Below are 21,333 nucleotides of genomic sequence, written 5' to 3'. Positions count from 1 at the left end.
TCTTCTCCTGGCCCTCCTCTCTGACCTCCACTCAGCCTGGGAAGTGCACCCTGGGGCAGGATCGCTAAAAGATGGGGGGCGAGGGGGAACCCCAGCTCCACATAAGCCTCCACAATTAGCTCCAGTCACCTAGGGACCCAGCTTTGGGCCCAAGCCTGGCCTGTTCCCCTCATCCCACAGCCCCTACTGGGCATGTTTAGCGTGTCCCATGAAATAAAGCTCCAAGGCGAACCTCAGCAAACGTTGGCTGCGATGCCTCTCCTCTACTTAATTCTGGAAAGACAGGAATTCCAAGCCCCACTTTACAGATGTGGAGACAGAGGACAAGAGGGATCCGTTTGCCCAACTGGGAGAAACACGATTCCTTTGGGGCTCAGCCCAACTCCGCAAGCTCGCTCCTGACCCCTGCCAGCCACACCGCGTTCTTCAGAGCAGAGCCAGCGCACAGGCCTCAGGGGCCCCGACACTCAGCGTGACGTGATGCTCTCAGGCAGTGCAAACGCAGGCCGAGGCGGTGGACTCAGAACCCTCGGCCAGGGTCCACCCCGCCCCACCCTCTGGCCTCCCGTCCCACCCCAAGCTCCAGGAACATCAGTCCGACCTCAATGGGGAAGAGAAACCAACAGCCCCTGCCTGTTTGGGGTCTGACTCCAAACGTGAGTACTGTCTTGCTTCTTGTCCTCTTCTGAATAATCACCAAAAATACCAGGGGGACCCCAAGGCAGCCCCGAGAGGAAAAACACAAAACTTGTCATTTCTAACCAACACCACAGCACCCTACACCCAGTAGGGCCCAGCCCCCCCACCACACACACACACACAGAGGGTGAGTTCCCTCCACTGCCCCTCCCACAGGACTCCCTGGTGGGCAGACAGTGCGTCTGCACTCAGCCCCACGCAGGTGCTGGGCCTGCTCTGCACCCTTCACATGTCTTAGCTGGTCTAACCCCGAAAGGTCGGCACGGCTCTGCCCATCTTACAGATGAGAAAACCAAGACACCGAGGCTAACTAACTAACTGACATATGGCCACAAGTTTGACCTCCAGCTAACTGGCTCCAGAATGCACACTCTGCCATATATAGAGTTCCTCGGGAACCCATGGCCCCAAACAGCATGGTACACCCCACATCCCCAGTGGGATCCCCCATATTGCCTAAAAGCAACGCCCCTGACCTAGCCCAAGCTCCCGGTGATAAGAGAACTAACACGCAAACTGACGCAGAAAGGCACTCCGCAAATCGCACACTCTGTCCGGGCCCACGGCTTTCTGAGGTGGGGGTCCCAGGGGCCCCCTCTGAGACAGGGACCATTTTACATAAAACCAGCGTATCTGACACTGAGGGCACCCCCACAAGGTGGCCATGACAAATTCTTCATTATGGTTAATTATTTCAAAGGCCTTTCAAGCTACAAGGCCAGCTGGACGTTAGGGCAACCCTGTGAAGGTGACAGGGTCAGAGGCCATTTGATAAGAGAGGAAACTGAGGCCCAGAGATGTCAAATGACTTGCCCGAGGCCACACAGTGATTTGAGGCAGAGCTAGAACTGGAATGAGGTCTCCTGACGCCTGTGACTAGACCTCAGAGGGGCTCTGGACCACCCAAGTCTGACCCCATCTCAGCCTCCCAGACCAGCTCCCCCTAAGGATCTGATTTCCCCAAAATTGCCCAGGGAGCCTCTGAGACTAGTGGGCCCGGAAACGGCCCCTCATATAGCAAGCTGCACAGCTGGGCTCCCCGCGGGCAAGGGGTGCGGGTGGAGCTGAAGACACTGGCACAGCCCTTGTGGGTACTCTGCCAGCAATTAGTGCTGGGGAAGGGTGCCAGCCTGGCAGAGCTAATCCCCCACCCCTTCTTCTCATTTACACACACGCGCACACACACACACGCTCACCCACCCGGAGACCAGCAGCAGAGAGAGAGAGCACAGCTTCCTTTCGGTAAATCTCGTCAGCAAGGCACATGCAGGGCATGCAATTTGGTTATTACTGCTTTTAAACAACAGAAGAGCAGAATCCACCCGCCATTAACCCATCCTGCTCTCCCTCTGGGCTTCCCACCAGCTCAGGCGCCAGCCTTCATCTCTAACTCCCACGCACCCCCTTTTTGCATGCTCCCCGAAGTTGCTTTCCAAAAGAAACATACAGTTTAAAAAATGCAGAACATGACTGCAGGAAGTTGAACCTGAATTGTGTCCCCCTGTCCCCAGAGGAAATGATCCATGGTATGGACATGACCTTGGCTAAGCCCCTTCCGCAAACATCCTCGGAGTCCTAGAGAATGCCAGCTGGAGGAGGGGGAGGCTGCCTTTGGCTCAGAGAGGGGCATCTACCTGAACAGGTACAGGCCCTCAGAGGGGAGCCTGCAGGTGGCCCCGATCCCCTGGGGGGGGGCCCTGTGTCACACAGTTCAACGCAGCCCTCCCTGTACTGTGACAGGCAGGGGTGGGAGTGGCAGCCACGACCGATTTTGCCTCCTCGCACTCCCCCCTTCATCCCCTTTGGTCCTGGAGAATTGGAAAGAAGCCCACCAGAGCAAGGGACCCTAGAGGGTCCTTAGCTGGGTTTATAGGATGTGTGAAACCCCTTAAAGTATAAGCAGTATTTACGCTTATGAGATTGTTTTTTTATTAAGAGGATTCTCACAGGGGGCACATGAACTCAAAGGAGGAAGAAGCAAAGACACCCCTCCATGGGCTCAGCAACGTCTCACACCCTGAGCTGAGGTGTCAGAGAACACAGGGCCAGGCTCCAACTGTCCCTCCTACAAGTGTCCCTCGTGCAAGTGACCAAATGACCGGCTGCCTCCTACCCCACCAAGGAAGCTGCATACAGTTCATCTACTTTTTGCCTGGAAGCTGGTCACTGGGAGCCCAGGCCTGGATGCTGAGCCATGCCCCTGGGCCGGGCGGCCCTGGCAGAGCCAAAGACAGCAGAGGCCACCAGCACTCCTCTCGGAAAACCTCGCAGACCCTCTAAGCCACCTAGTGTCCGGAGCTGAGCTCTGGCCGTGGGCCTGTCTCTCCGCCTTCCTGGAGAGGACAATGCGGGGGAGCCCCGCAGGAACCCAGCCGAAGGCCAGGGGACCGGCTGAGCTGGCTGCGGAGCCAGGAGGACAGACCCAAGGCAGGGCCGCCCAGGGCACGTGTTCCCAGCACCCCTGCTCCTGGCATCAGCAAGTCCCCCTCCCAGAGGTCCCCAGTGTCATCTCAGACAGCCGCTTGCTCTGGGCTCCTCTGGGCCCCCCCCCCCCCGCCACCCCAGCCTCCAGGCCTCCTGCAGAGCCTCCCAAACCCTGGGCCTGCCACTCCTCCGGGAGTACCACTTGGGCCCCCACCTCCCAGCCCCCTCCTCTGCTCTCTCTTTTCTCTGTGTCCTCAAGACTCCTCTCACCTTGAGAAGTGTTAGGATTACCCAGCATTTACACTCAATGCTCTTCTTTATTCCTTAAGACTTATTAAGAATGATAATGAGTTCCGAAGGAGCCACATGTCTCCCTCTCTCTCTCTCCCCCCCCATCCTTCCCTCCCTTTCCCCCACCCCTTTCCTTTGCTCTCTTTCTACGTGTCTTTTCCACCAAAGACACACAGGACAAATCCAGACCAGAAGGGAAAAGAAATTCCAACAATATGGAACAAGGGCACTTGAGGATTTATAGTCAATGAATCCCTCTCTCTTCTTCCCTCTCCTTAGTTGTTCTCAATTATTCAGATTTTAAAAAAAGAAACATCTCCCCCCTCCCTTCCCAGCACTCAGGCCACCCCTCACTCCACTGGACTTCGAACAGGGGGAGCTGGAGAAAGGCCTGGCTTTTCTGTGCAACCTCGTGAGCGGGCAGCTCTGAAACAGTTGATTAATTTTTGCAGAATTTACGACATACTTTGGCTCCCCCCGCCCCAACACTGGCCTCAGAACCACAGTCACTTAAGTTGGTGAACTTGAGGGAGCCTCCCCCCACCCCGGCCTGAGGCCTCCAGTGGCTGGAACCACGGCGGCCTGTGTACAGACCGACGGAACGCACAGATGTCCCTGGACAGGCAGGAGACACACCCGGTCGCTGAGCCGTGTGGTACCCACAGGGGAGGTCGTCAGGCAGCCAGAAGCCACGGCTAACTTTCAGCTCTTTGGGACTTTTTAATTTCAAAATAAGGAAGCCAGCAGAAAGTGAGCAGAGGGAAAACAAACCCTCAGAGCTGGCAAGGATGCCCGAGTTCGCGCCCACCAAGCCACACCATGCATCCGGCGGGGGGCCGGCCTTATCGGTCTGCTGCGCTGCCCTTCAGAGAAGGGGAAGAGCAGATCCTAATGAAATTACGGTTCTTAAAATGTCTATAAATTAAATCTCTTGCCCTCTCTCTGTGTGTGTGTGTGTGTCTCTGTCTCTCTCTCTGAATCTCCCCCTGAGCTCCCTGCTCTACAAGGCTTGTTTGCCTCTCCTCGGCTCCCTCTGCTCATGTCTGTTTTTCTGATATAGACATCAAGAGGTTACAGGCTCAATTACAACTCCGCTGGAGTCGCAGCCTCAGACTTGCCTGGCCTCCTCTTCTCCTCTTCAGAAACCAGATACCGAATAAATCTCTCTTCAGCTTGGTATTTTTATTTTTCAAGCCAAAAGCCGGAAGATTCATTCAGTCGCCCCACAGCCCTTTTTAACTTACTTTACATGGGGTGTAGAGGGGGAATAGCCCTTTTAATTGTGTTACAGGATAAATATAATATACATGCTTTTCTCTTCATCTCATTCCCCTCCTTAAGGACACACACAAAACGTTGGCCAGTGTGAAATCTCAGAAAGAGGGGGGCAGAGTACAAACGTGCTTCGTTAATGCGTGTTTGTTGGGGGGGGGGAGCAGAGAAGCTGCTGGAGAACGCCAGCTAGAGACCTAATGTATTTCTGGAGTATATTTCTAAAGTTACGGGGTGAGATCATAAGGCTTCTTATTAGCGGAAGATCCATTTGAAAAGGGTGGAACATACGTGCCGATTTTTTTAAAGGAAAATATTGCTTCTACCTTCCCCAAGACTATCCACTAGACAGAGAAGGGAGACATGCTATCTACATCATTTTATGTCTTTGTAAACTGCCCCCCCCCACCAAAATGGAGTTTACAACACCCAAGTCATCCGAGCAGAATTCATTCCCGAGAAGCAGAAATCTGCTTCGAGTGATGGGTCTGAGGGAAAAACACGAAGACAAAACCCCACTGTAGTTCTGAAAATATTAACCAGAGGGGATTCTAAAAGGTACTTTTCCAGGGGGAAAGAAAAAAGCACTTGAGGCAAAGGCTAGAGAAAGTTGAAGCTTGAGCTGAATCAAAAAGAAAAACTTTGTCTTTCCAATTAACTAGACTGAGAAGAAGGGGTGCGGCGGGTGGGGGGGAGCATTACCACCAACTCATTAATTCTTTCCTGTAAACGATTTAATTAAATGCTGCTAAATACAGGAGAAATACTCATTTTGGAGTGCTTCCCCCCACCTCAATAGCAAATTCCTCCAGGTCACTCCCCCCCACGCCGGCACAACCTTCAAATGGATTTCCAACCCAGGCAGGGGCCGCACTGTTACCAGCTGCAAGAATGACGGCCTCATATGTCTGAAAGCTGACACTTCAGCTTTTAAAAGAAATGGAGGAAAATAAGCTGTTGACTTCTTGGTTAAAGTATTTTCTTGTTCTAACTCATGTTCTTATGTCACTGGGCTAAAAAAGAGAGAGAGAGAGGAGAGGGAGAGATGACTTTCCTTGAATGATCTGTTTAACCTAAGCCAGGGGAAAAAAAAGAAAGTCATTAATTACTTATGTGAGCTATTGCTTCAGAAAGACAATAAACCTGCCCGGTCGCCATGGATATGACATATTTGCTCTGAAAACAACACAATAATTAGCAAAGGGGAAAGATACAAGGAGAATATGCAAACTCCTGAGTTTAAAGCTACAGTGTTCTTTTCTACGCTTAAGCTTCTGTTCTGTTTGTAATCCAATTCAAACAAATTTTAAAAATATAGCAAAGAGGGGAAATAACAGGAATGGCTCCTCTTTCCTTTGACCTCAGAAGCAACACCCACTTCACCCCCTTCCAAAATAAAATAATATAAAAGAGAAGCAGAATGGCAGAAGAAAAAAAAGTCAAGAATTATCTCTTTTTTCTTTCCTATAGCAGGGGTGGAGTCTGAAGCTTGTTTTGTTTCTTTTCTTTTTTTAAATAAGTGCTCTTATTTAGCATTGGACCTTCTGCCAGATACAAATTTATTTATGAGCGCCAAATGCCCTGTGTGTGGCTCACCCCTCCCCAAAGTGAAGGGAAATGGGCAAAGGTGGAGGTGGGGGGCTCGAGTTGGAAAAGGAAACTATACTCAGAAAGCATCCACTCTAAAGAAGGACATCCACTCCCCCCCCAAGAAAATGGAACCCAGGCCTTACTTTAATATTAAAAATGTATTGAATGGTTTTACCTACAACTTAGTCCCAAAGGATCGTCAGGAAATGCAGTCGCTTTGTATCATATCTGGCAGCGTGATAAACACTGGCGTTCAAAGTAGGTTTGCAATTTTTCAGAGTGTCACAAACCAAGATAATTTTTTTCCTCCTTACTTTCTTAATTCACTGCACCCATCCACCCCCGCAAAGTCACAAATCCACAGAAGACTCCAGAGGAGAGAAGGACAAAAAGTTGGTATGATCTCACACACCAGAGTTTACTGATATTCTCCTAAAAAGGAGGGAAGAAGGGAGTTTAAAATATTTGGGTGAGTATTTTTAAAAAATTAAAGCACTCTATTAAGTTTGAGTAAAAAACCCTTCCCTCTTCCCAGAGGCTAATTTTCCAAAAACAGATGGTCAGGATCTAAAAGAGAAGCAAGTATACCTCAACCCCCACAGGCAGAGAAATCTAACTTTGAACTTCCTTTTAAATTAAGGGGGGGCAAGATAAACTATTAATAAGTATGAAAAATTAGCTGAGCTACAAGTTTTGTTTTTCTTATTCCAAAAATTCTTTAAACACAAGGGGAGCAGATATAAAGGAGAGGTTCACATTTGACTGACTTCCTATTTTTTTAAACAATAGTTGGTTTTTTTTTTTAGATTGGACTCTTTGATCTTGAAAGAATTTTGCTCTTATATGATGGGGGAGAAGGGGGTGGTGGTGAAGTGATCTGTTTTAAATGATGATGCAACTTAGGGATCAAAGCCTTCGCTTTCTTCCAGCCATAATAAGCTGTACTTGCCACAAAGCGTGAGTCTCTCGGCTCCTCTGCTTGGTAAGAAGGAAATAAAATGCACTGAGACTCAGCAAGACGCGAAGTCTCTGCAAGGTGCAAAGTCTAAAAAGAGAGAGAGAGAGAGAGAAGCACTGCCCCTTTAAACGTTTTAGTGCATATGGAGTTTGATTTCTGAAAGAGATCAGTTTAACATCTCCATAGAAACCAGCAACAGATTATCATCAACAGAATAAATAACTAGTCTAATAAATTAAACAGGAGGCATAAGATCGCTGGAAACCTGATTACTGAAGTTCAACAATATTCCCCATAAACTCTCGTTAACCGCCTCTAAGGTGGCTAACAAGATGGGAAGGGGGGGGTGCTATCTCTCCAATTCGCCGGGTTCGGTGTAGAGAAACGGTGGCCGCTGCCCGAAGGGAGAGGTTCCCCACCCTGCCCTTCAAAGGGTTTGAGAACTCGAAGGAACGCAAATCATAAAGCGAAGTTTGGGAAGTGGGAAAGCGGCTGGGCGTTTGGAGAGGCAGCGCGAGTCGCCGAAGAAGGCGCGGGACGCGCCGCCCGCCCGGGACTCACCGCCTCACCGCCACCTCGGCGCAAACCCGGAGCTTTGCGCTCGGGCGCCGAACAGCCCAGCGCCCCCTCTGGGCACGTGGAGCGCAGCCCGGGCGCAGCCCCGGGGGACCAGCTACCCCCCTCACCACGCCTCGCGCAGCTGCTGCTGCTCAGCTCGGACAGCTCCCTTTAGGAAGGCGACGTGCGTGGTGTGTGTGTGTGTGTGTGTGTGTGTGTGTGTCCGTGTGTCCGCGCGCGCGCCAAAGGGTGGGAGGGGGTGGGGGTGGGCACACTAATTTACCCAGCGATCTGTTTTCCAGTCCCTTCTCCGCGCTTGTACCAGCTTTGTGACCTCCTAAATTTACCAACTTTGCCAATCGACTGCCCTGGCCTTGCCCCCTCGCTGCTCCCCACCTCTGTGAATGTACGGGGTGTTGGCAGGACAACCACACATTCTGGGAGGGTCGTGCCTCCAGACTCCACTGGGGCAGCGACGCATAATCCCTCCAATCACTCCGTGATCCGGACGGGTTTGGGGGAGCTCCAGGCTCATTGGAGGGGTGTTTAGCTGGTTCCCTGTGGAACAAATCATACCCGTACACACCCGCACCCGCACCGGCATCCTCCCCAGCGTGACTGGAAGGAGGTCCTCGCCGCACCCTGGGCCGGCTTCCCAAGCTGAGGCTGGGTCAAGAGGAACTTGAGTGTAGTAGGGAGAAGCGGCCCCTTGCCTTTCTCGGCACTCTTCTCCTCCCCCAACTCTGGACCCGGGTTGGGGATGACTTGGAAGAAGAATCTGCACCCACCCCCTAGAAAAAAATCTATTATTATTATTTTAATCTACGCCCCCAGTGTCCCTCCCGCCGTGATTGACGGCGCATACACCTGTTCCCCTCGCCGAGGAGCTTTCAACGCTGGGGACGGACGTTCGCCCAAATGCTCCGCAGCGGCCCAGCGCCAACCCTCCACCCTTGGCCGGCTAGCCCCTGCCCGCCACCCCAGCGAGCCCCTGCCCCACACCTTGCCACACCAGCGGTCGCCCCCTCCTCTCCTAGGCCCGGTTCCCCCGCCCGCCCGCTCCCGGCCGCGCTGGCTTCGGAAAGAGAGAAAGAACAGAAAGCAAAACTTCCTGGCGGCCGACGGCCATCAGCTGCACATTCTGCAAATGCCACCGAGTAAAAATAAACCGGCCGCCGCTCCGCCCGGCCGGCTCACCCCCGACGCAAGACTCGGCCCCCTGCCCCAGGAGCTCCCTGACTGCTGGTTGGGCCCTATCCCCCATTCCCGCGCGCCCCCTGGAGCCCCACTCCCCTGCACTCCTCTGCCACCACACACTCCTTTGCCCTAAAGCTCGACCCCAAGTGACCAGGTGGCTCGGACCTCTTCCGTTTGGTGCCCCCCCTGTGCCCCCAGAAGCCACTCTTATCTTGGTCCGCCACCTGGTGCCTATTTCAGCCGCGGGCCCCTGGATTACGGGCTCCTCTTCCCCAAATGCTAAGCCCCGTGGTTATCCTCAGCCTACTCTCGGGCATAGACTTCGCCAGACCCTCTTCCACCGCGGCCGAGCCCCCTGGGAGCGCACCGCTCCACCGGTCCGCCCGCCCGCCCGCCCAGCGTCCCACGTCCCGGGGCGCAACTTCTCTCCCAGCGCACACAACAACTGCGGCAACTCCCCCGAACTTTTCCCCGGACCCAGGCCGGCTCCGGCCGACGGCCGCACAGCTCTGAGCCGGTGCCCCGGCTCCCTGTGCACTGGCAGCTCTGTGCCCGGGGAGAATGGGGTGGGGGTGGGGGGTTAGGAGAGCCACTAGCCGCGCCCGAAGCAGCGCACTTGAGACAAACTTCCCAGGCACAAATGAAAAAGGGGACGCCGCTCCCCGAATCGAAACAACCCATGGCCTGCGTTTTCCCACCCGGAGGCACCCCCTCACACTCTTCACCTAAGTGAACACTGCCTACCTCTGCCGGTAGCACCTACACCCTGGTAGTGGGGCACAAGAGTCGGCTGGAGGGCTTTCCCCACCTACCCCTTCCCCTGGGCAAAGTCTTGCAAAGTCACCCCGGGTGCCCCTCACCCACGCCTCCTTCACTGCCCTGGAGAGCGTGTGAACCCCTGCAACTGGGGGTGGGGGAGCGTAGGGGAAAGGAGTGATTACACGTTATTGGCGAGCACCTGCCCCCCCCCCCGCCGCCGGAGCCCGCAGCACGGGGGGCGCCCCCACCCTATTTGCAAAGTCCTGCACTCGCGCCTAGCACCTCCTTCTCTTCTCCCCTACCCCGCCGCCCCCTCAGTTGGAGTAAGTGACCCCCAGGAGGAGCAGCCCTCCCCTCCCTCGGAGCCGCGCGCTGGGCATTCCCCTGGCCACGGCGGGCGACGCGCCGCCCTGCGCCTGGGTGCCAGCCCTCCGTGCCCCCTGCCTCCCGCACGGCCGGAGTTGGGTGGCAGCCGCCGCGCGCTGGCTGGCTGGCTGGCTGGCTCTCTCGCTCGCTCGCTCGGTCGCCCGCTCCCAGCGAGCAAGCGGCAGCCCCGGGGGTGGGGGGCTGCACCCAGACAGAGGGCGAGACGCAGAAGCACCTCGGGAGGCTCGAGAAGCTGAGGGGTGTGGGGGGGCCGCGGCGGAGGGAGCGCCGAGTCTCTTACCTGCACTTGGGGCGGCTTTGGGTGACTTTCCAAGTCCGGGGGAAAAATGTGTGTGTGTGTTTGGGATGGAGCGCCGCGGGCGCGCATGCGCTACCCAAAGTTGCCGGATCCCGGATTTTTCGCTCCCAGTCTCCGCTCTCGCCCGCTGTGATTATGGAATTCTCCGCGGCCGAGCGAGCGACTGGGTGGCATGAAAAACCCGGGACGGATCGCGGGGCCGGGCTCCGCTCCGCCCTCACACCCCCAGACCTTCCCCGTCTGGTTTCTTCCCACCCACCGCCCAGACTGAGCTCGTCTTGCGCGCGCCCCGAGGCGCGGCCTACCGAGGAGCATCTGAACGCTCGGCAACCTATTGCGCCTGGAGAAGCTTTCCACAGTCCCCAACTAAGTGGAGCTGAGGCTGGTGTAGACGAGAGAAGGGATCAGAGTGGGTTACTCTTCACCTGTTCTGAACCCCAGAGAGCCGGTGGGCTTGCCACTTTTCCTGAAGAACTAGCTCTTTTCTGCAAGTTAAGATGTTAGGAACGTGATGTTCTCACAGTTCCATATCTGCTTTGCACTTAACTTATTCTTTGCAAGGGTTTTTTTCATTCATTCCGTTGTGCAAGAAACAATTAAGTCCTTAAGCGAGGAAGATAGGCCATGAAGAATGAAGGAGGGGTGTGTGTGTGTGTGTGTGTGTGCGCAAACAATGAACATTGAAGTACACGAATAATATTATTTCAGAGAGTGAAAAGATCCGTGAAGAAAATAAAACAAGGCAGTGGAATAAAGAGTGTCTTGGGAGAACTAACTTCCCCGGTCTCCAGGTGAAAGAGGGGGACCTCTGTGAGGGGGAGCCTTCACATTCCATTGGAGAAGCGACCTTTTCTTCCCCTTGGCCCATCCTGCTACCTCCTAGTTGGTTTGAGGTGGCCGCGCCGGGCTGAGGCTGGAGGTCAGCAGCAGTCCTCTGCCCAGTAGCTCTGGTCCTGCCTTTCTTGGCCAGGCCACCCCCAGCCCCACACTGAGCTAGTCACTGGACCTGTTTCTCCTTCTGAACAAGAACAGGATGCAAATGACACCAGCTCTGAAACAAAAGGGGAAACACTCAGATGGAGAGATCAGTGAGAAATGGACCATGGTAGTAAACCAAATAGCTCAATGATTTGTAGAATAAGTGAATACAAATTCAAAGTAGGATCTACAGGTTTGAGAAGTGTTCAGCAGAGTGCAGTAGATACGAGCGAAATGCCACAGGCCGAAAACCATTGCTGCTAGGCTTTGGGCCTCATCTGCAAGGTTTCAGCGAAGCTTCTCAGGACCGGGAGTGACCAGAAGCCCTGTATGGTAATTGTCCAAGAGAGACATCTGCTGGGATGCCTTCCATGCCCTGCCTAAGCTGGGAGTTAATTGGTAAATGGATAGAGACTGGGAGCTCTATGGCCCTCTGGCCCTGAGGTGGCCAAGATTTGCCTTGTCCCCTAAAAAGCCTTCAGATTTGAGGGAGGAGGCTCACCCATCCCGTGCAACCCTTAGAGCCTGAGCAACCTCAGCTTGTTTTAGACTGGCTGGGGTGAAACCAGCTCGAAAGCAGAGCGCACCTCCTTACCACCTGGAGGGGTCTGGGATCGGTTCAGGGTTTGTCTGCACAGGAAGGCCAGGTTTGGAGGCGAGACACACCTCTCAAGTCCGTTTAGCTTTCTCCACTTTAGCCCCACAATTAACAGGAAGCAGCAACACATTAATAATTAAGGGCCCCCACTGACCACTGACCCATTACTCTCCATCGCCACCCCCCACCCCCCCCGTCAAAGGCACCCTCAGTTCCCCCGGAGTTGGCTGCTGGTCTCTAAGTGCCTGGTGCCGGGTGACTCAGCGTAATGCATAGCCCCTGAGCTCTCAGGCTCAATCCTAACATTCTGCAGAAGGAGAAACTGAGGCACAGTGAGAGGTGGTGAGTTGAGTAGGGGCAAGGAAGGCCTTCTAAGTTTTGATTCGGGACTTGTTCCACTCCCGGGCAGTAGGAAGAAGTGAGTTAACGGCTGGGGCTTTGGGGGCCACGCCCCAGAGACCCACCATCAGAGTGACCTTGAGGAAGGCATCTGACCCCTCTGTGCCTCAGTTGCCTCAACAGTCAAATGGGGGTAATAATAGTACTTACTGCCTGGGATTGTTGAGAGGCTAAAATGAGTTAATGCAGGGAAAGTGCCTGAGCCAAGATGGTGATCGATAAATGCCAGTAATTGTCATTGCTCCTTGGGACACCCAGTGCTCCCTCTACGCCTCATTGCTTCCTGTCCTCTCTCCCTTCCTTCTTCTCCTCTGTCCTTTTTTTTTTTTTTTTTTTTTGCTTTCCAGCAACAGCTTGCCCTCATTCATTCATTCATTCATTCGGCAAGCGTTTCCTGAGCCCCAGTGAGGAGCAGACCCTTCCCAGGGCTGGGGTGCCCAGGCCTTTGAGCAGCTGGTGAAGGAGTGTGCAGTCAACCCCCTCCCCACACTCCCTCTCTCAGCCTCCCCCGACAGCCACATCTCACCCACCAAACTTTTATGAAGACATCTATTCTCCCCTCCATTTTCCTCAGATACTTTGCAACTCTCCCGACTGCCAACAATGATAATAACAGCAAAGCAAGGGGCTGGGAGAGAGCACTGCCCCCAAACAGGAGCCTCAGGTCTCTCAAGCCTCTCGGTGCCTGTGCCTCACTCCTACTCCCCTCGCAGGGACTGAAATCAGATGTTTCGTTCCCCAGTTGCTTCATTTTAGCACTTCCTGAGTTTTCCCTGGAATAATGCAAACCCCTGGACCTTACCTCCCTCCACCCTCCCCGGGGTCCCCTTACCCCCTACATGCTAGCTTCTTGCTGTCCTGGAAAACACAGAGCTTGTCCCTACCTCTGGACCTGTGCACTTGCTACTTCTGCTTGCCATGCCTTTCTGCAGCTGCCTCTTCAGCGTCATTCAGGTCCTGCCCCCTAACGTCACCACCCCCAGCCTTTCTCCATCGCTTCGCCATGTCAGGGTGTCTACAGTGACCACTCTTGTTTATGTGTTCCCACATTTCCTGTCCTGCTGCCCTGGCTACTTGGGAGCTCCTCGGAGGCAGGGACTTGGTTCTGTGTCCCTTCATGTCCTCAGCTCCTCAAAGAGTTTCTGGCACACAGTAGGCCCTCACTGTCTGTGAGTCAGGCACTGAATCAAGATAAGCCTCCAGGGTCCCTGCCCTGGCAGGGCCTATACTGTAGGAGAATAACCAGAAGCTTCTAGGACAAAGTCTGGGGGAGGGAGGAGGAGCTGGTCCAATCCAGGAGTTGCCGAGTTTTCTACTCTTTGGCCTCTAAGAGCGGACAGTGGGGAAATACCTGGTTCTGGTGAGCTGTCCCCCAACAGAGGAGGCTGCACAGGCAGTAGGGGAGGTGGGGGCCTCTAAGGACTCTATCAAGGTCACCTTTCTAGTCCCCTGCCTCCAGGTGGGCTACAAGCAACCCAGCACTTTTCCTCTTTCTGAGTGTCCAAGGAGGACCCCCTCTTCCACAGATGGCGAGCTTCCTGAGGGCAGGGCCTGCGTCTTTATGGCAGAAGCCAAGGAGCCAAGCCCGGTGCCAGGCTCCCTGAAGGCTCTTGGAGGTCGTTGGCTGAACAGATAAATTTGCATCTCCCTGTTCGTGTGTTTGGGAAAGCTCTTGAAAGGAATCCCATTTCAGCTGCCTTGTCAGTTTTCTTTCTTAAAAATTTTTTTTATCCTGACCCAAGTATACTTTTTCATTGTTTTTAGAGAGAGAGAGAGCTAGGGAGGGAGGGGGTGGTGAGAGAGAGAGAGAGAAACATCAGTTCTCCTAACCAGTTCCCCTGACCAGGAATCAAACCCTCAAACTTTCGGCCGTGCCGACCAACTGAGCCACCCCAGCCAGGGCAGTTTTTTGAATTCTAATTCACTACAGCGAGGGAAAGCAAGACCCAATCATGCGGCAGTGTTCTCAGAGTGGTCCTGTGCGGGGTGGGGGGTGGGGGGGACACGGACCCTGCTCCACACTGTTCATTAGACCCTCACAGCAACTGCGTGAGGTGGTTGCTGTGAAGAATGTACTCGTCCTACAGATGGGGAAACCAAGGCACAGAGAAGTGACTTTCCTGACGCTTTTCACTCCCCACCCACCCCAACCAGCTACTTGGTCTGGGGTGGGATGGGGGGAGGGCAGGTTAGGGGACAAAAACCTCCCTCCCCGACTTACTCCAGTGCAGCAAGCTTTTTTTTTTTTTTTGCCTTTACTCTGAATTTAACAAAGAGATGCAACCCACGAGTGCGTTGGGAGTGGAGGAGGGAGCAGGCAGAATGCATCAGTCCTTTTCCTGTGAATCCTATTTTAATCCAGGAAAAGACAGAAGGAGCCGAAGACATCACAGGACCAACCACCCAGTAGGCATTCCATCAGCGGTGACCAAGAATCACGATCTTTCGATGAAAACGTTATGGACTGCGTGCTCGTTGGCCCCTTTCCTCAGCTACCCCTGGTTTTGGAGGTCGAGGCGAGGCCTGTATTTTGGGGGGTCACTGGACCTAGCATCGCGGTAGGGACTCAGGAGGTGCTTAGTGACAATGGACTGCAAATGCTTGAGATAAGTGATTGTGGTGATTACTGGGCAAGTTGTAATTAAAAATAAAAGAAGCTGAGTGCTTTTCTTTCCTTTACGGAAGTGTCCTCCTCTCCGGGGTCCGGGGAACCGAGAGTGGGGAGGGCTTAGCTGGGCTCCAGAGTCCCATTCAAGTCTATCAACGTGACCAGTCCTTCCTCCCCACAAATTCCCTCGTTCTTTTTTGCAAGGTACATGATTATTTGTTTTTGACTAGATACATAGCACATGTTTATTGTAGAAAATTCACAAAATACAGATTAACAGGAAGGAGAAAATTTAAATCATCTGTGATACCACCAGCGATGAAGAATCGCTGTTGACTTTGGTGTATGTATTTCCTGCTGGTCTAGATTTTTTGGTTTGTTTTTTTCCCCCACTTTGTTTTGTTTTAGAAAATCAGAATCACACAGAACCTAACTTTCTTCTTCCTCTGTCATGTGTACGTAGCATGAACATTTTCTCACATCATTAAATCATCTTCTACAATGTGATTTTTAATGGCTGTGTTATAGAGTTGGATCATAATTTACTTAACCGGTCCTCATTATTGAAAATTTTGGACGTCGAGCTTGTTTCCAATTCTTTTCATTATTATAAATAACTCAGATGAATATCCTTGTCCACAAATAATCGTGCGCGTGCCTTAGAGTGGAATTGCGGAGCTAAAGAGCATGCATACATTTTATTCCCGATGCCAAACTGCGGTGAATTTGCCATCCCACCTGGACCCCATCTCTCCATAGCTCTGCAACCTTTGATGTTTGTTCTCTCTCTCTCTCTCTCTTTTAACCCCTGTTAATTTAATGGGTGAAAGAGTCTGTGATTCTAGTAATGAATCCTTATTAGAACCATGCTGGCCACAAGCAGGGGCTGTTTCAAGGTTTGAGCGGCCCTCTCGTTGCAGGCAGAGAGGAGAAGGGCAGACGCCCAGGAGCCGGGAGCCGGTGCTGAGAACAGCTCTTTTGCAGGTTCTCGGGGCTTCCAGAATCTCTACCTGAGCTCAGGCTTCTTGGGCACCTGCTCAGTCCTTGGGGGCGGGGGGCGGGGTTTATCGCAGTCTTTCAGCCTCAACAGAGATGAGCTCCTGATTCCTTCTACCTCTCCACCCACGCCTTCCAGAAACCTCTCTAGACAGAAAAGCCTTTGGGATTTCTATGCCATAAATACTACCTGTTTTCTGAGCTCAGGACCCGTACTTTGCACCTGTTTTCATGCTCCCCGTTTCAGCTCATTCAGCTCCAGGCAAGGGACCGGCTGTTTCTCTCTTCGGGCCAGCCTTCTCCTCTTCTAGTTTGTTCTCATTAATTTACTTTTTTGGTATCTATGTTTAACCCTGCCTGGTGATGAGAATAATGGCAGGTGACTAATTTTTTCCTTTTAGAAAACCCTTGTCCCAGAGTCCCTCTAACCCTCTTCTGGCTTTAATATCCTCTTAATCATCTAACTTTTCTTTAAAAAATAGCTTTAAATTTCTGGGGGTTAAAAAAGGTAGGTTTACATGCACTACTAACAGTTCAGGAGAAACAGAGAAATACAAATGTAAATACAATGCAGGAAATGAAAAACACCCACAATCTAAGAGCCATGGATGGGGGTGAATTGCACTCAAAAATTAAAAGAATGAATTTAAGTGAGACCCAACAGGTACACCTTTTTGAACCCACCCAGCGGTCTGCCTACGCAGTTTGAGGATGTGTGTGGGTAGGAGTGTCTTTCACGCTGAGTGGTGAGGTGTGCGATTCTATCTGCGTGGGAGAGTGTGTGCCCACCCATGATCGAGACCATGTGTCCCTTTAAAGGAGGGCTTGGGCCTGTGAGGGTGTGGCTGTGCTCCACAGACACCTGAATGCGGGGAGCTACAGCCGGGTGACGGGCGGGACTGACCGCTGACACCACCAATTTTGAAAAGATACAGGGGTGACACCTACCCCCTCCACGCTTGCCAGGGAGGGGCAGGCCTGGCAACAGGGCCCTGTCAAACAAGGGAAACTGAGGGAGGGAGCAGTCAAAGGGACCAGCTGTCCTCAGAGCAAAGCCACACTCCTAGGGCCTTGTAGTTCCTGCCACAGAGCACGTGGGGCCCTATCTCAAGCCCTGCCCCCCCCTTCCTCCCTACCTCTCCCAGATTTGGAATCAGCATAGGCCTCTGAGAGCAGAAGCAACACAGACAAGTCATGGCCATGCTGCTTTCTGTGCCAGGGTGCAATCCTGCCAGAGGGTTGGCGTGGCCAGGACGTGGGCCAGAGGCCCTCGCTGTGAGACTCCGGAAGTAGCCGTGCTTCCTCCCGACGGGCACCTGTGCAGGTGCCAGCCGCCGCCCATGGCACCATGTCTCCCAGAGGGCGGGGCTGGCTGGGGAGGCAGGAAAGGGCTGTTTCGCTGATGAGGTGCCCTCGTGTCACACGGACAGGAGTGCCAGGTAGCTGAATGCGGGTGGGGCAGGGCTGTCCTGCTGTGCCAGCCTGGCCCGGATGTGAGCGACAGCCCGCCTCTCCAGCCTCGCCTCTCGACACTCTCTCTGTCGTGCAATCACACACCCTTTACTCCAGCCACTCGGAGCTGCTGAGAGCTCCCCCAGCGCCCTCCTGGGTCCCCCCTCCCGGCCTTTGTGTAGGCAGAGCCCTCTGCCCTGGAGGCCTCTCCCCCATTCTTTACTTGTGCTTCTCTCACTCACCCATTAAGACCAAAGCAGGTGTAACCTCCTCCAGGGAGCCTTCCCTGATGTCCCCCTGCCAGAAAACTGGTTTAGATGCCTCGACGGGCCTCCCACAGCACTTATCACGCTGTCTTAGAATTATTTCCTCGCACTAGACTACGTGCGGGTGCAGCTTTTAAATCCAGGTTTATATCATTGGAATATCGGAACATGGATTTCTGAACTGGGTCACATGGGTACAAATCCCAGCTCTAACCCTTATTCATGGTATGACCTTGAGCAAGTTCCTCATCTCCCTCAGCCTCAGTGTTCCCATTGGTCAAATGGCAACGAAATCAGTGTCTGCTTCACAGCCTTGTCAGAAGAATTAATTGAGATGATTCACGCAAAGCACTTGGCCTGAATCACAAATAATAGCTGTTGTTATTATTATTTCCAGCACCCAGCAGAATGCTTAGGAACGGCCCGGTGAATGGGCAGCGCCTCCGTGTCTGGGGTACACGTGGCTGTGGGTGTGTGGTATGTACCAGGGCCTGACAGCTTGAGGGGCGAGCCAGCCTATCTGAGGAGGCAGGTCCCGCCTAGATGTGTGTGTCCAGTCTGAAGGGTAATGGGCTGGTTATTTATGGTCATGGCTTAGGAGGAGGAAAAAAAAAGACAAACCAGTGTTCAGTAATGACAAAGTAATTACCTTTTTATTATTTTTTCAATAGGACTCAGAGAGAGTGGGGGCCCTGGCCATGGCCAGGACGTCCAGCTTGGCTTTGAGAATACCCTCATGTTGCAGGTTACCCCCTACTGCAAGTGTGCAGCCAGGGGGAAGGCTGGGAGGGCTGAGCAATGCCCCTGAACATGGCAGGGGCAGGCACAGAGGGTCAGGGTGGCCATGGCTACAGAACAGGAGCTGCAGATGGTGAGTTCTTCCACCTCTTCAACGTGACTTGTTCACATGGAAGGGGCCAGACCCAGAGCCTATGACATTTAACAGAGAACACTCAGAGTGGGAAACTGAGGCTCAGAGAGAGGAAGTCACTTGCTCACCTGTGACCACCCAGAGAGTTGGTGGCCCAGTGGGAGCGGGGCCCAGGTCCTCTGACCCCAGGCCAGTGCTGGTCCCCACTGCGTGACCCGTATGGAAATAGGGGTCTGCCTGGCCAGAGAGGCCAGCTTTCGGCCTCAAATTTCTACTTGGAAGGGGTCTGATTGGCTAGATGGTGATCTTTGCCAGAGGCCTTCAGGGGACTGTTGGGGACACCATTTCAAGGCATCAGGACCCCAGATGGTAACTAGCTATCAACCGTGATCGTCATGATCTAGTCATAGCTAATGCGAACGAGGGAACCAAATCAGCCACAGCCTCCCACCCACCCATCAGCCATCCATCCATCCAATCACCTGTCCAGTCATTCATCCCCCCACCCACACTTCCACCCATCTACCCATCCACCCACCCGTCCACATATCAGACAAACACCCAGTGTATGCCCCCGTTTACCGGGCACCCAAGGGGCCTGGAGGTGCTGAGATGCACAGAACAAAATATCAAGAACAGCCAGTGGAGAAAAATGCAGTGACACAGAAGGCTTCCCAAAGACACCCACGGACAAGGGCAGGTAGGTGCGGGGTGGTGACCGACAGGGCATCCAGCTCCTGGGGTTCTAGGTCCAGCTCTGTCACTCGCTGGCTGGGAGGTCCTAGATATATGTCCCTTCCATTCTCTGCTGTGTCTTCTTCCTCTGTCAACTGAGAGGAGGGACCGGCGTGGGGGGCAGGTGAGCGCTAGACAGAGAACATCCCCTGGACGGGTAGGTCATGAAGCTCCATGGGGACAGGAACGGGAGTTCCCTTGGTTTGTAGTGAAAGGGGGAAGACCAGAGATTCTGGAAGAATAAGGAAGAGGAAACGAAGGGTGGGGAGCCTGCCTCACTTTCAGGACCTCAAACCATTGCTCTGTTTTTCTTCTTCTGCCCCTGGGAGGCCCTCGGCCTGGGCTGTGCTCCTCGTCGTCGTTCTCCTACCTGGCAAGGCCTCTGTCCCTTTGTCCTCTGTCCCCCGCCTCCCAGCCCCTGCCTTCCTGCAGCTGTGATAACCCACACGTAACACTCTGCCCTCCAGAATTTATTTTAAGGTCTTGGCTTGTTTATTTATTTTATTTAGAGATTTCTCGGTGCTTTGTGGGGAGGAAACTTCGAGTGAGGTGATTATGAAATACTATTTCACCTCGCTGTTCATTCACAACAAACAAAGAGAAATGATTGGTGATTAAAAATGCATTCTCTCTGCTTGTTTTCTTTTGTTTTACCATTATGGAAATATTATAAATACTGAATACTAATCTGGACCTGCGGGGACCTCCCAGACCTTCCAGAAACCAGGGCTCCTGCTCTTCCCAGGGGGCAATTTCATTCTGTCTCCTTGGTCCCCAAACCAAGGCTCAAATCCTCCCAAGAGAGACCCAGGCCAGGGGGTCCTGACCCTCAGTCATCACTGGACAGGGACAGAAGTCTCCCCATTTCCTTGTCCTGGTTCCCTACTTCGGCAGAACTAATCAGGGAGAGCAGAGCCATGAATGTCAAGAACACTCGGTTAGTCCAAAAGTCAGGATCGTCACTTTCTATCTGGAGTCAGGCTGCCTGAGCCCTGCTCCCTGCTCCACTACTTCCTGGCTGTGTGACCTTGAGTACATTACTTTACCTCTCTGAGCTTCCAGTGGGTCTTCTCTGTGGAATGGAGGTGAGAATGCTACCCACTGACTAGGGTTGCTGTGAGGATGGAGTAGGACCACATCTTATCACAGGGCCTGGCAAACAGGAATTTGCCGTAATCGCTGGCTCCTACAGCGACTAATACCCCCTGTCTCTGGCCCTATTCTGGGTCCCAGTTTCTCCCCCTGGAAGGTGAGAGAGCTGTAGTGGTTGCCATAGAAGTTGCCCCCAATCTGGCGGGTGTGGCTTCAGCCTCCGGGGTGGGGTGCAGTGGGGATAAGCCTCATCCGCCTTGACTCTCTCAAGACCTTGCCATCTTCCCCAGAACGCAGCCTGTCCCTGCTCGGGTGTCCCAATCACAGCTGGCTTCCTTAGGTCTCTTTCTGAGCCATAACCCCCGCACTTCCCCGTTTATTTCAGTCACAGACAAATAAATAAGAGTCGAAAGGCCCGATCCAATTCCAAAGTGTTCCACCAAGTCCAGACAAATAGCGGGTGCCGTGGTGTCCCAAGATCCTTTTATCTTTCACTTTATTTAACCAAATTAACTGCTCTCCTTGTCCCCTGCGTGTGAGTGTCTCTCTCTCTGTCATATAAAATACAATCACGCTTGCTTGCTACATGTTTCAGATACTTTATCATTAACATCAATTCCAGCCAAATTAGGAGTTTCTCCCAACATAATTGCCCTTCCCATTATCCAGCACTTTATTTTTTCAAAGCACTTTTCGACCATTAATTAGTTAACCCTTAGGACGCCTCAGAGCAGGCGCTCAATGTCACCCTCCCTGTCTCCCAGCTGTGGTGGGGAGGGACCAGCTAGTTTGTAGGAAGTCACCCTGGACATGGGGGCTGGGAGCTAGGGCTGGACCGTGGAAATTCTCCCTCCAGCCTCCGATCCTCTGTCTCAGCAGCCGGTCCAGGTCCGAGCTGCAGCCGA

The 21,333-nt window shown here is 53.2% G+C and overlaps 1 protein-coding gene across 1 annotated transcript in view; it reads right to left on the bottom strand.

The window, feature by feature from the left end:
* Positions 1–10,558, bottom strand: part of CASZ1 (castor zinc finger 1) — a 145,966-nt gene extending 135,408 nt beyond the window's left edge. The window contains exon 1 of the mRNA XM_037045249.1: positions 10,416–10,558. The gene's annotated coding sequence lies outside the window, so the exon portion shown is untranslated. The remainder of the gene's footprint in view (positions 1–10,415) is intronic.
* Between the last annotated feature and the right edge of the window lie 10,775 nt (positions 10,559–21,333).

Source organism: Sturnira hondurensis, unplaced genomic scaffold (assembly GCF_014824575.4).
Source record: "Sturnira hondurensis isolate 20B ecotype Veracruz unplaced genomic scaffold, ASM1482457v3 Scaffold0004257, whole genome shotgun sequence".
Classification (NCBI taxonomy): Eukaryota; Metazoa; Chordata; class Mammalia; order Chiroptera; family Phyllostomidae; genus Sturnira; species Sturnira hondurensis.
This window is presented reverse-complemented; position numbering and strand designations above follow the sequence as displayed.